Genomic DNA, 13061 nt, shown 5'->3' on the forward strand with positions numbered 1-13061 from the left:
GATGTTAATATACCAAAGGCAGATAGGCTGTTCATTTTGTAGAGGAATTGGCACTTTACAAGGCAAAGTGAAAACTCACTATGCAAAAATAACCAATTACGTACGAGGAAAATTCTAATTAAAAAAATTGTATTTTTGTATGCTATTGATTGGATGATGGAAAGTAGCATAGATAAGGTGGGTAAGGTTCCCACTTTCACCCACCCAACAAAGCTGTGGAACAAGGCTCAATTACTATTTTCTGTACATAAGTAATTGAACCTATAGTATGAGGTGTAGCGCTTTACTGGTTGGTTGGCTTTCTAGTGGCTGCAATTTAGGACAGAGCTGGAGTTCCTGAGAGATATGGAAAGCGAACAATGCAACATGTCTGCCTCTTCACAAAACTGAATTGTACATTTTGGATTGCCTTAAACATAATTGTTTGTAAGTGTCACCTCAGTTCCTCAAACCTCTGCTTGCTTAAAGGAACCAATAAACGTAACAAAAAAAATATGCAAATTTATCAGTCTATGGTTGCATTGCGAATGACTTTTAGCAGCGTCTTTGTGTCAACCAAAGTTGCACAACATGTAACCTATCGTTAATGTGTGCCAAACACACATGAATCCCACATTGCTCTCTTGCATGAGAAAAAAAAAGTTACAAATCTATTAAATAATTATCAATTGTAATCTTGTGGGAACACATTTGCTTTGCCAAAGTTACTCCAGTTAATTGACCCCTTCATTGCCCTAGACCCGTTGTGGACAGGGAATAAACAATTACGTTTAAAAAGCATTTGATTCAATGATTTTAAAATATTTAGTGCATTTTGAAAAACCAATTTTGTTTTCCGCATTTAAAAGGTTTATTTGCAGGACATTTGTTCCTTTTTAGATAAACTATATACAGACTATGGATATTGAAGGATTTATATATTATTAACATGCTATAAAAGAGCTTCAAAACAAGCCCTCATTGACCTATGTAGATGCTAGTACTCTGAAATCAGTATTAAACCCAAAACAACATTTTTTATATATTGCAGCTTACCAATTATAAAATGTGGTGGCTGAACTTGTTTTCACCTGGTGGTGTGGGCAGTAACACACCACCTCCTGTATTACAGTGTCTACATTCTGGATGAATCAGCACAGGGGGTACAACAGACAGAAACATAGGCAGTCTGGGGGAGGGTAGTGTTAAATGTTCTAGCAGATTTAAATTCACTAACAAAGTGAAGCCAAACTTCAGCTCACAATTTAATAATCAGTTACGGCAACAGTTTTTTCACTTTGGGATAAAGGTTTTACATGGATAAATAAAAGTGTTAAATGTTTTGTCTCATCTTTGTAAACTGATATATCTGGAAGAGAGCTTGTTTTTTTTTTTTTTTAAACAACCAACTTACTGACTGGATTACCAGCTGAAAATAAAAGAAAGCCTAAAAAAAAAATTAATCTAAGAATTGGTAAGCGGCAATATAATAAATGTATGCCTTTGTGTTTAATACTGTGTTAATAATTTTCTCTTGAAGCCAGCACTTTGCAGCCTGCCAGTGTTTTTATATAAACAAACAGCAGTTGCTTGTGAGCTGTTAAAAACTGAAATCTGACATCAGACTCTCTGTTGTGATCTTTGAAAATTGTTCCATTTAATATCTACAGTGGTCAGCTTGTGTTAAAGCTCCTTTACGGCTAGTAAATAGTTTTTAAATGATCTAATATCCATATTCTGAGTACATTTGCTCTTTAAATAGCAAATCAGATTATGGCTGTTGGAATTCTAATCTTTGTAATTTAAAGGGGTTGTAAAGGTTTGTCGTTTATTTTCTAAATTGATTTCTTTAAGCTGGTGCATTGTTGGTTCACTTACCTTTTCCTTCGATTTGCCTTCTAAATGTTTTTTTTCTTTGTTTGAATTTCTCACTTTCTGTTTGTCCTTAGTAAGCTTTCCACCATCATCCGAGCGGTGGGAAGTCATTTAGAACAGCTTACTGAACAGCTTACTGAGGAGGAACGGGAAGTGAGAAATTCAGACAAAGAAAACAAAGAAAAAAAATTTAGAAGGAAAATTGAAGGAAAAGTTAAGTGAACCAACAATGCACTAGCTTAAAAGGAACCTATTTAGAAAATAAAAAAACAAACCTTTACAACCCCTTTAACCACATTATAAAATATGCACCAGTAATCTCCACTCTGCAAAAATGTTAACCAAAATAATTTGAATATCATAACAGCATTAAACTGCAATTATAAAGGTTCTTACTAAGTTCAGGATACTGTTTTTTTTCTGTTTCATGATATCAAGGGAATATGTGTACGCCTGTTTGTGTTATAAATGGCACGCTTTGGTAAAGCAGAACAAACAACAAAAAACACAAAAAATAAAGCTTCAAACTGAGTGCAATACAATTAAAAAAATTGTCATTTCATTTCATTTTATAAATTACCACTATTTTCTACTTTTTTTTCCCCCATTCTTATAATACTTAAAGACAAGCCCAGTGCAAAACAGTTCAAACAATGAAATCGCGTAACACTTAAGCCCTGTACACACGATCGGCTTGTCTGATGAAAACGGACCAATGGACCGTTTTCATCAGACAAACCGATCGTGTGTGGGCCCCATCGGTTTGTTTTCCATCTGTGAAAAAAAATAGAACATGTTTTAAAATTTTCCTATGGATAAAAAACCGATAGAAAAAACCATCGTCTATGTGTGGAAGTCCATCGGTTAAAAATCCACGCATGTTCAGAATAAAGTTGAACTTAATTTTTCTTAGCACGTCGTAGTGTTTTACATCACCGCGTTTGGACACGGTCAGATTGTTGACCGATGGTGTGTAGGCAAGACTGATGAAAGTCAGCTTCATCGGATATCCGATGAAAAAATCCATCGGATTAGATTCCATCAGATATCCGATCGTGTGTACAGGGATTTAATGTCTTCTTTTATGTGCCTGTCACATAACTGATGTGTTCTCATTTTTCAGATAATAAATATAAGTGTATTTAAACCTCACAGGCAGTATGAAATGTTTTACTAAAGCTGTTTTTGGCCATTGGCATATGCATTATAATAATTACTTGTGTATATGATTTATAGAAGAGTGTTATGTAACTGTATGCATACTTCAATTATCTTTGAAATCTTAATGCTTCAGTGACATATTAAAATATATGATACAATATTGATGAAGATATCAGGTGCTGAAATGCTTACATGGATACATGGGTGTACAGGACTTCATTGGTAAATGAATATTTATTCCTACAGATTTTACATGCAAATAGATCTGTTATGTATATACATGCGGAAAGTATGTTATGCGCATTAAAACTGCATGCAGTTCAATGTTAGAACTTATATTAGTACTTGACAGTCTGGCAAAAGGAGCATTTCTTACATACAAAAAAATAAATTGAAAATATAAATAAGTATCATGATCCAACCTAACAAAAAAGACTTTGGTAAATATTGGACAGTGATTGAGTGACAGCAATATTGATCAAGATTAGAGGTGGAGATAATTGTTGGATTCAAGTTACAAATGATTTCACATTCGATCATATTTTTATAATTATCCTAAAACATATGGAAACAATTATATAATTCACTCCTTAGCAAACTTGTTATATGTTTGCTTTAGAGCTCTGGACTTGAGCATCAATAATAAATCTCCAAAATTCAGAAACTATTTCAAATCATGAGAATTCCTTCATAGCAAAATCTATTATAAATATTATAATTCTCATAAATACAACAATGTGAATACATTAAACATTTTAACATATTTCTCTCTTCCCAATTCTGCCAGCCAAAATATTATTGGTTTGCAAGGACTTGATCGATGCTAGGGAATAGGAAAAGTATTTTGTATTTTGTGAAAAACAATGTACAATTGTGCTGGTGTTAAGAGGATGTCCAACTCAGTAAACAAAATGACTGTGGTTGTCAAGGCATACACAGTATAAAAGCCGTAAATAAATGTACAAAATTTAAAAAAGGCAACAACAGCTTGTATGCTTTTTATCATGATCATAGATTTTCTGCTCGACACTAAAGGGTTCATTTATTTGCTGTTATAGAATATGTATGAAAATTGCAGGCAACCATCAGCATTCCTGTAACATGAAGCTGATGACAGTCATGCAGAAAACTGAGTAGCTTGTGAATGAGCTTTAGTAAAAATGCACAATTGTTTAGAATATAAAATGGTAAAACATGTTGTATGCAGTTATATAATCCAAGTAATGAAATAAGTAAAATACAAATTGTAAAAAAGTACACAATTTGCATTAATTGCATGAGAAAGTTTTACAAATACCCAGAAGGATATATTCACTTGCCCCTCTGGCGGAAGAGTCTAAATAGATTGAGCGCAAGCACAGAAGTTACTACCAGGTCTCTGTGTCCCTTACTACAGAATAACTTACCCAGTCAGTAGTCATCACTTACCTCTGTGGCCTTACATTGGGTACCACTGGGTTCTAATTTATTTTACCAATAACGCACGTCCTGTTTATTGCAAGGTATAATCAGTGGCGTATAGGCAGCTAATGGGGGAATCATCTGTGCTTTGCTTAGGTTAATAATGTGTGGCAGTATGCTTTGTAGCAGACATATAATTAAATCAATATATCATTATTAAAGAGTTTCTGTTTTTATATTATATACACTGGCTTTTAGACAGTAGGACTGGATATTCAAAAGTCAAGTATATATTTGATTTGAAACTGTAATCAGACACAGATTTCATACATAATAAAATAAAAACACGACTGTGATTGTGGCGCATGTTAGTGCACTATACTAAGCATGGGTTGTAAGGGGAAACCTAATCTGATGAGAAATAAGCAAAAGGGAACGGAATTACCACTCTGAACACCATACAGTACAGCCTACAGGTTGTAGAGTAATATTGGCCATACATGGGTAGCTATCTCACTGACAATGACAAGTAATGAAGCCTATGCCAATCCTAGAAGAATTCAAATATGATTGAACCTTCTGCCAAAAAAAGACAGTGACAGTGTTTTCATTTCTCTGTAGACAAAGAAATAATCATCTATCATTTTCAACATGTTAAAATCCCTGCAAAAAAACAAACACTTCCAAAGATCAAAAGCACGTTTTACTGTTACTCCACATGGCCTAAATGATGCAAATGCTAAATCATTCATATGGTTTGCTTTTATTGTGTTGTGTATTGCCAGCCAGAGCAGAATGCTGAGCTCACTTTTACTTTGGAGACCGCATACCTGAGCTGAGAATCGCTCCAGTGTCCCCCTCTCTTTATTTTGGGCTCATTCACAACAGCCCACAGGCTAAAATATGTGTGCGCTTTGTAGAGTCAGTGAGCGGAGGTGCAATGCATTCTAACAAGGAATCACACTGTTTACTTTTTTAACTTTATTGAAGTGTCACAAAACAATTCATTCAAAGTCTGAGCACTGCAGTGTGCCGCAACGTACTGCAGTGCAGTTCCTTGCAGTGCCCTGCAATGCGCTGTAAAAAAAAATGCAGAAGTCCTACATTTTTATGCAGCACACCACATTCAGATACAGCATTATGGTGTGGACAGAGCATATTGAAAGCAAATGTTTTCTATGTGCCCTTGCCTTAAAGGGGTTGTAAAGGTAAAAAAAAAATCCTAAATAGCTTCCTTTACCTTGGTGCAGTCCTCCTTCACTTACCTCATCCTTCCATTTTGCATTTAAATGTCCTTATTTCTTCTGAGAAATCCTCACTTCCTATTCTTCTGTCTATAACTCCACACAGTAATATAAGGCTTTCTCCCTGATGTGGAGTGTCATGCTCGACCCCTCCCCTGCAATACAGGATAGTCAGGACGCTCTCTACGTTGCAGATAGAGAAAGGAGCTGTGTGTTAGAGAGCGTCCTGACTCTTCTGTATTCCAGGGGAGGGGTCGAGCACGACACTCCACACCAGGGAGAAAGCCTTGCATTAATGTGTGGAGTTACAGACAGAAGAACAGGAAGTGAGGATTTCTCAGAAGAAATAAGGACATTTAAAAGCAAAATTGAAGGATGAGATAAGTGAAGGAGGACTGCACTAAGGTAAAGGAAGCTATTTAGGATTTTTTTTTTTTTTACCTTTACAACCCCTTTAAGCAGATTAGTGCAGTTCAATTGACAAGGTAGGGTTTATTTACTAAAGGAAAAAAGACTGTGCACTCTGCAAATGCGGTTCCTCTAGAGCTTAGTAAATAAGCAGAAGGTCTGCTGACTTCCACCCAATCATATGCAAGCAAAAATGCTGTTTTTTTCTAGTTTTCCTGACACGTGATTGGGTATTCTTTGCAAGGTGCAGTCATACCTCATTTACTAAGCTCTGGAGCAACTGACCTTGCAGAGGGCAACTGAATTTGCAAAGTGCACAGTCTATTTGCCTTTAGTAAATCAACCCCAGTGTGTCATAATGTTTTTTGTTTTGTTTTATAGTCCTACTCAAACTAATTGTGCTCTATCTCAGTTCAGGCAATAGGGCTTGTCACGTTGTCTATTAGGCCTCATGCACATGGGGGGGTGGGGGGGTGGCAGGGGCAGGATTTCTTTTCTTTTTTGAATGCCAGAACTTCTTGCATGAGAAAAGCTGCATGTGATCGGATTCCACTGGCCAGAGTATTCATTTATTTTAGGCATTAGAATGCATTAACACTCAAATGTGCTCAAACATTTCTAGCATTTAGATGCATTTAGGCATGTCAACTGTTTTTTCTGTTGAAAAGCTCCTCTCCTGAGCACGCTTTTGATGTGTTTTTTTTTAGCCTGTAAACGTTTCTCTTCTAATACGCCTTGTACACAGATGCATTTTCACGCAATGAAAAAAAAAACAAAAAACACTAAAAGAGGCCATTTTTAAACCCTGTGTGAGTCCTTATGTCTATTGTAGTTAATCTCACCCTATTTCATCCCATGCATTATATAATAGATAATAACACATTTCACATTCTGTTGGTCATGATAATGTGTGATGTCACCAGTTTCCCTCCTCCTTAGGCTAGCCATACACATCTAGATTATTCTTGAACAGCCTATGGATGCAGTCACTGGTCAGCTAATAAATTTCCACCGTGCCCGGTAATTTTTTAATTACCAAGCACCCACAGTTCAATTTTTAGCCTATTCAGAAGAAATCAGCTAAAATTCGAGCTATGTTTAGCAAGCTTTAGTTCTAGATGTTATGATCCCATTGTGTATGAAGTATATTGAGCCTTGAGCGCCAGAATTCAGAGATTACAAATCATGTGCTGGCCAAATAGCAGCGCTAATAACTCTGTTATATATGTTTTATCATAATGTGATCCACTGTGGATTAGTACAATTCCAATCTGACAGAAATTGTGTTCTAGCAACCTGAGCTGTGTATCCTCAGGTCATGTCAGTAGAAGAATAACATCTTAACAACAAGGCATGTTTCACTGGGGAACATACAGAGGGAGACAGTAGAGCTCCCACTATTTTATCAGATATTCCTGTCCAACCTTGTTCTGCCAAGGTAAGGGAATTTTACATTATCATGTTGATTTTCCCCTCTAATGGCAACTCGGAGATTTGCACTACTCGTGATAGGGGATATCGTTTTGCGTTGTCCAAGAAATAGCTTGAGCACACACTAAGCTCTATACCACTGTTTGCTTTCAGAATGTCATGTCTTATAATTACAGGAAAGGGAGCCTCTGAAGTGCAGGAAGGAGGGAGATTCTCATGAGGGGGGGGGGGGTTAGAACTCAAATGTCTGTATTAAACAATTTAAAGTGTAAATTTGCAAGCACTATTAAGTTAATGTTCTAGCTAACTTTCTGACCCTATTGCTATCCGGAAAACCTTTTATTTTGTCCTAACTAGGTTCCCAGTAATGAAGTCTTAAAGTCCCTGTAATTAAATCTTAAAGTCTTAATGTACAATAAAACTAGCAAATTATTAGATACAAAGTAAATCAACTGAATAAGTGGCACCAAATCTGATTGAAATTGGTTGGATCATTCTCTAGTAACAATACAAAGTTGATGTTCAAAACGTTGTATTATGCAAGCACAATATATGTATTAGACATGTGCATTCGTTTTCATCCGAATGCATTTCAGGTATTTTCGTTATCGTTTTAACAAGCGAAAACAAACGCACAGAATACGAAAACCGAAAGATCCGCAATAAACAAATGCTTTATTTTCGTTTTCATCGGTCGAATGTGCCTAACCTTAACTCTATTAGTCCAAGATTATTCTACATAGAGAGAAAAGATTTGACATTATAGAGAGAAAAGATTCGACATTATAGAGAGAAAAGATTTGACATTATAGAGAGAAAAGATCGCTGCTGGAATTGGGTGGGGGAAGTAAAATAAAAATAATGATGATGATGAATGTTATTGGCTGATTGTAACCAAGGAGGAGGAGCAGTAAAATAGCTAGAACTAACTTGACATTTCAACATGAACGACGAAGATTCAACAAAGCATCGAAAAACTTCAAATCCGTCATTGAAGGCTTATGGTGTCTGTTGATAGTTCTAAGAAGATTCGACAGAGCAGCTAAACTTTACAACGCTGCAATCATACATTTTAAGTCAAATGCTCGGCCCATAGGCTATAGAAAAATTCTATTGTTGGTTGACTAATAATAATAATTAATAAATATAATTATTACTAGTCATACAACATTAGAATTCTACTATAGCTTGTAGGCGGTACATTCGACCAGAAAAGTATGATTACAGTGTCGTACAGTTTTGCTGCTCCGTCCAATCTTCTTTGAACATTAGTCAGACACCATAAGCCTTCAATGACAGATTCAACCTTAATTCGTTCGGATTTTCGGACGAATGCAATTTCCAACGAAAAACTAAATTAATAAAAACGAATTTCGGGAGTAACTAAATAAATCTATTTTTCGGACGAAAATGAAAATCTGAAACAAAATATTTCAGTGTGCACATGTCTACTATGTATTATTAACAATAATCTGCACATTTTAGATCTGAAATATATTTACAGGGTAATTTCTAATAGATAACAGCTGTAAAATAACATGGGCATGTGTGCTTGTTAAGGCCAACCAATAAGAAAGAACCTCATACAACCAAAACTGTCCATAATGGATACTTAGTGCTATGTGTCAGGTATTAATAACAGAGACCTACAGATCAATAAGAAATGTATTGTAAGATGTTATATTTTCCAAATGAACCCTCTGAGATGTATATGTGCTCTCCAGCTTTTATTGGTTTATTGATACTGTATATAAAGTTCTTCAGACTAGGGACCATTGTTCTTTGGGGTGGTTGTAGATGTCAATAATAACTACTTTAGCCAATTAAAGATATATCATAGTTGTGCTTTAAGTGTCAGTGTTGCTGATTTATTAAAAGAGTAGAGGATGTTCACCGCGGATCGCGTGGTGTGCCGATACACGGATTGAGCCCATAGGAAAGGCCGTGGCTTCAGCCTAGCTCCAGAGCAGTGACCATCTTGGTACATCCAGCGGCGGCCTAGGTGAGCGGCGCGCTGACGTCATCGTCACCCGCCTCAACTGCTTGTGGATTTGCCTGCTTGTGTAGTGGTAAGCAAGCAGAAAATCGTATATATACAGTGAGGGAGATGTGGATATTACAGTGGGGGAAGATGTGGCTATTTCAGTGAGGAGATGAGGATATTACAGTTTTAAACATATTGTATGGCTCTCACAGAATTACATTTTAAAATATGTGGCGTTCATGGCTCTTTCAGCCAAAAAGGTTCCCGACCCCTGCTATAGTGAGTATGGTGAAAACTCATATGACAAAGTATACGCAATCACTGGCAAGACGATTGCACAAAAAAAAACGATTTTTGCTTGCACATGATTGGATGACAAAGCCGGAACAATTTCAACTAATTCAGTAAGCCAAGTGAAAATGTACTTTGCAAGAAAATTTTCACCTGAACCGTGAATATGCTTTGCTCCTTTAGTAAAACAGTGGGGAACTGATGACTGTCACAGATCATGAATGTGCTCTGAGTGAACACTTACATACTGGAGTCAGAAAATGGTAAAAACAAGGGCCTCTATAATGACATAGAGGCAGTTTCAGAGGTTAAGAAGTTCCTAACCTGCTCTGAGGTTTAAGGCAGACCTGGCAAGCCAGGCTTTCACAAGACATGCATATTTGTGTAAGTGACAATATACCTAATTTACCAATCTTTAACACCTGCCTAAGGCACTCTATTTTCAGCCACATGACTGTGCTTTTCAAATTACGTTGGACTCAAATGGAAATATTTGTCTCTTTTTTTAGAATAAAGATATGTATCCTGGTGTGTTAGCTTTGTGAATTGAACCTTGTTGTCATTGCATGCAGCGATTTTTGAATACAATAAAGAATAAGTGCACAGAAACATTGTACCCTGCCCCATCTCCCCACTGACTGGTGTATTTACTAAGATTGCAACAGCCTGAATATGATGCAGTTGTGCATGGCAAACAATCAGCTTCTATCTTTCATTTTGAAAGCTTGACAAAATAAGCTGAATTTAGAAACTGCTTCTATCTGTTCCAGTTTTAGTAAATTCCAATCACTGTATATTGCTTTAAAAAGATTTGGAGATATTTCAAAAAGAACAAGCTATAAAGGGTCATCTACATTTCCAAATGCAGAATGTTGATCCACAGACTGTTTCTAGGGGCTAGGAGCAGAAGTAACATAAAATATAAATGGGATTACATTTTATAAGGATCTTCCTTTTTTTCCTTCGCTCAGTTAGGGTTTTTGTGGGTGAGTTTTTTATTTTCTCCTTGAGACTGGACACTGAGGACAGGTCTTTCTTCAACATTACGTATTAACATTTATTTTCACTGCAAATATGTTGTTATTCTTTAACTCTCCTTTGCTATGTTAATAGCCATCAAACACTTTAAAAAACATTAAATTAATTTCTTGAATCTACCAGCCCAATGTGACATACTGAAAATTTAATGTGAACATCAATGCTGTACAGATGCCTGATCATGGAACATCATGCTTTTTTTCTCGAGCGTAGCTTATATAACATATTTTCATTTATAATCAAAACTATTGTTTGGCACATAAGTAAATGTACGAGAATTTCTTCTCAAATAAGTCTGTATTATTGAAAAATTTGTAAAAAATTATTTGCATGTTTTAAGTATGTTTGCTTTGCTATATTTAGTACAGTGAGGTGTACAGTTTGTACAATTTATAGTCGAATTCTGGAATTCTCTTTGCCTTTGGGGTGAAATTACATGTTAAGATAGTGACATGTAATGCCATAGATTTATGCACTGAATGTGATGATTTGAAAACTGCCAAGATATTAAATGGTTAATTAGGGAGAGAAATGCAGGGGCAAAAGGGAATCAAAGAGAAGATTAGCAAGATGCTGTGACAAAAACCAAGATGGCAGATGACTTAAGCTTCGTCTTTAAATTTTCCATTGTTTTCATAATGCCTTTAGAGAATATGTTTAATAGTATCTGGGTAGAGTAAAAAAATGTGTTTTTGGGGAGGTTTTAGGGGAAACCCCAGATGAATATTTTAAATTGAAATCTAAAAATGAAATAGTAAACATACCTACATTAAACTGCCTTCTGAGAATGGGACAGACATAACATACTGTACATAATACATTACAATCTATCACACTTCAACGTCTCTTAAACCACACTTACAAATATGAAAAAACATACAGCCTAATAAACAAACCAAATATATATTTTCCAGCAGCATAGCTTTGCAATACTGAATGTACAACACATGTATTGATATAAAAGAAAATCAAAAACAAAAATGTATACAAATTCACCAAAATCTTTGGTACCAAAATTAAGGGCACCTATGTTAAGACAGAAAATCTTCTCCAAACACACTTAACTTATAAATGCCTTTTTTACAGCAACAATATGGCTGTTTTGAGGCTCAGACTTTACTAATGACTTAAAAAAGGCTTCAAGCTGTTTTGAAAGCATAACTGTCTACTTTTCAGTACATTCAGTACATTTTTTTGTTTGTCAGAGAAGCTCTGCATTATGTAATACTGAAACATGAATAAAAATTGGACAATTCTGCTGAAGGTATAATTAAAGTGGATCATTCACCCAGACATTTGAGAGGCAATTATTTTGTACCCGGAACCAGAATTCAGCCAATTAATGCATTTGAGATTGCAAAATCCAGACAAAGTCACATGTTTAGAAGCAGCATTATGATCATTACCAAAATGGAGATGTTTGAATGTCGCTTCTACTCTACAATAACTGCTCACCAGAAGCTTCACCAGGCCAGTAGTATCCATTAAAGAGTTTGATATGGGAGACAACAGGGTATCACCAAAGATGTCTATCTTTTAAGCGTTATCAAGACAAAGTCTCTTATTCAGACCTCTTCCACACTGAGGCACTTATCAACAATAGCACCTGAAGAGCCCCTAAAAACTGCTTCCCATTCATTTCAATGGGTGTTTTTACACTGGGGCGGGGCAGTGAAAAAAGTTCTGCAAGCAGCATCTTTGGAGCGCTTAACAAAACGCCTCAAAAATTCTTCTTTCCATTGAAATGAATGGGAAGCACTTCCAAAGCGCCTGAAAAGCTCAGCAAAAGCGCTTCAAAATGGTTCCTTAAAAATAGCACACTGCTAGCGCCTCAAAAGCGATTGAAAAGCACAGCAAAAACTACCCATATTTTATGGGCAGTTTTTGAGCGCTTTCGTGTGAAAGGGGTCAGAGAGGCCTAAATGTGAGCCCTAGCAAAAAGGAGAATGTTGAATACCACTTCTGCTCTTTCTATCCTAACAAAATCATGGCAGTAGTATCAAGTAATGAGTTTAGTATGGGACACAATAGAGTATCGTAGAGGTCACCTAGCATATGAGGCTCTATCACAGCTGTGACCACTTTATACCTTGCCTTCGTTTTGGCTAGAGCTGGGAAGGATTAGAACCATTATCTGTGTCCCTGTATGTCTTGTTGGCTATTGTCAATGAAGCAGAAAATTATGGAAAATCCCAAATTGTGCGCAAAGCAAGAACAGAGGGATAATTTTTCAATGGGGACACTGTTCT

The sequence above is a fragment of the Rana temporaria genome, chromosome 1 (genome assembly GCF_905171775.1).
Source record: "Rana temporaria chromosome 1, aRanTem1.1, whole genome shotgun sequence".
In the NCBI taxonomy this organism is placed as follows: domain Eukaryota; kingdom Metazoa; phylum Chordata; class Amphibia; order Anura; family Ranidae; genus Rana; species Rana temporaria.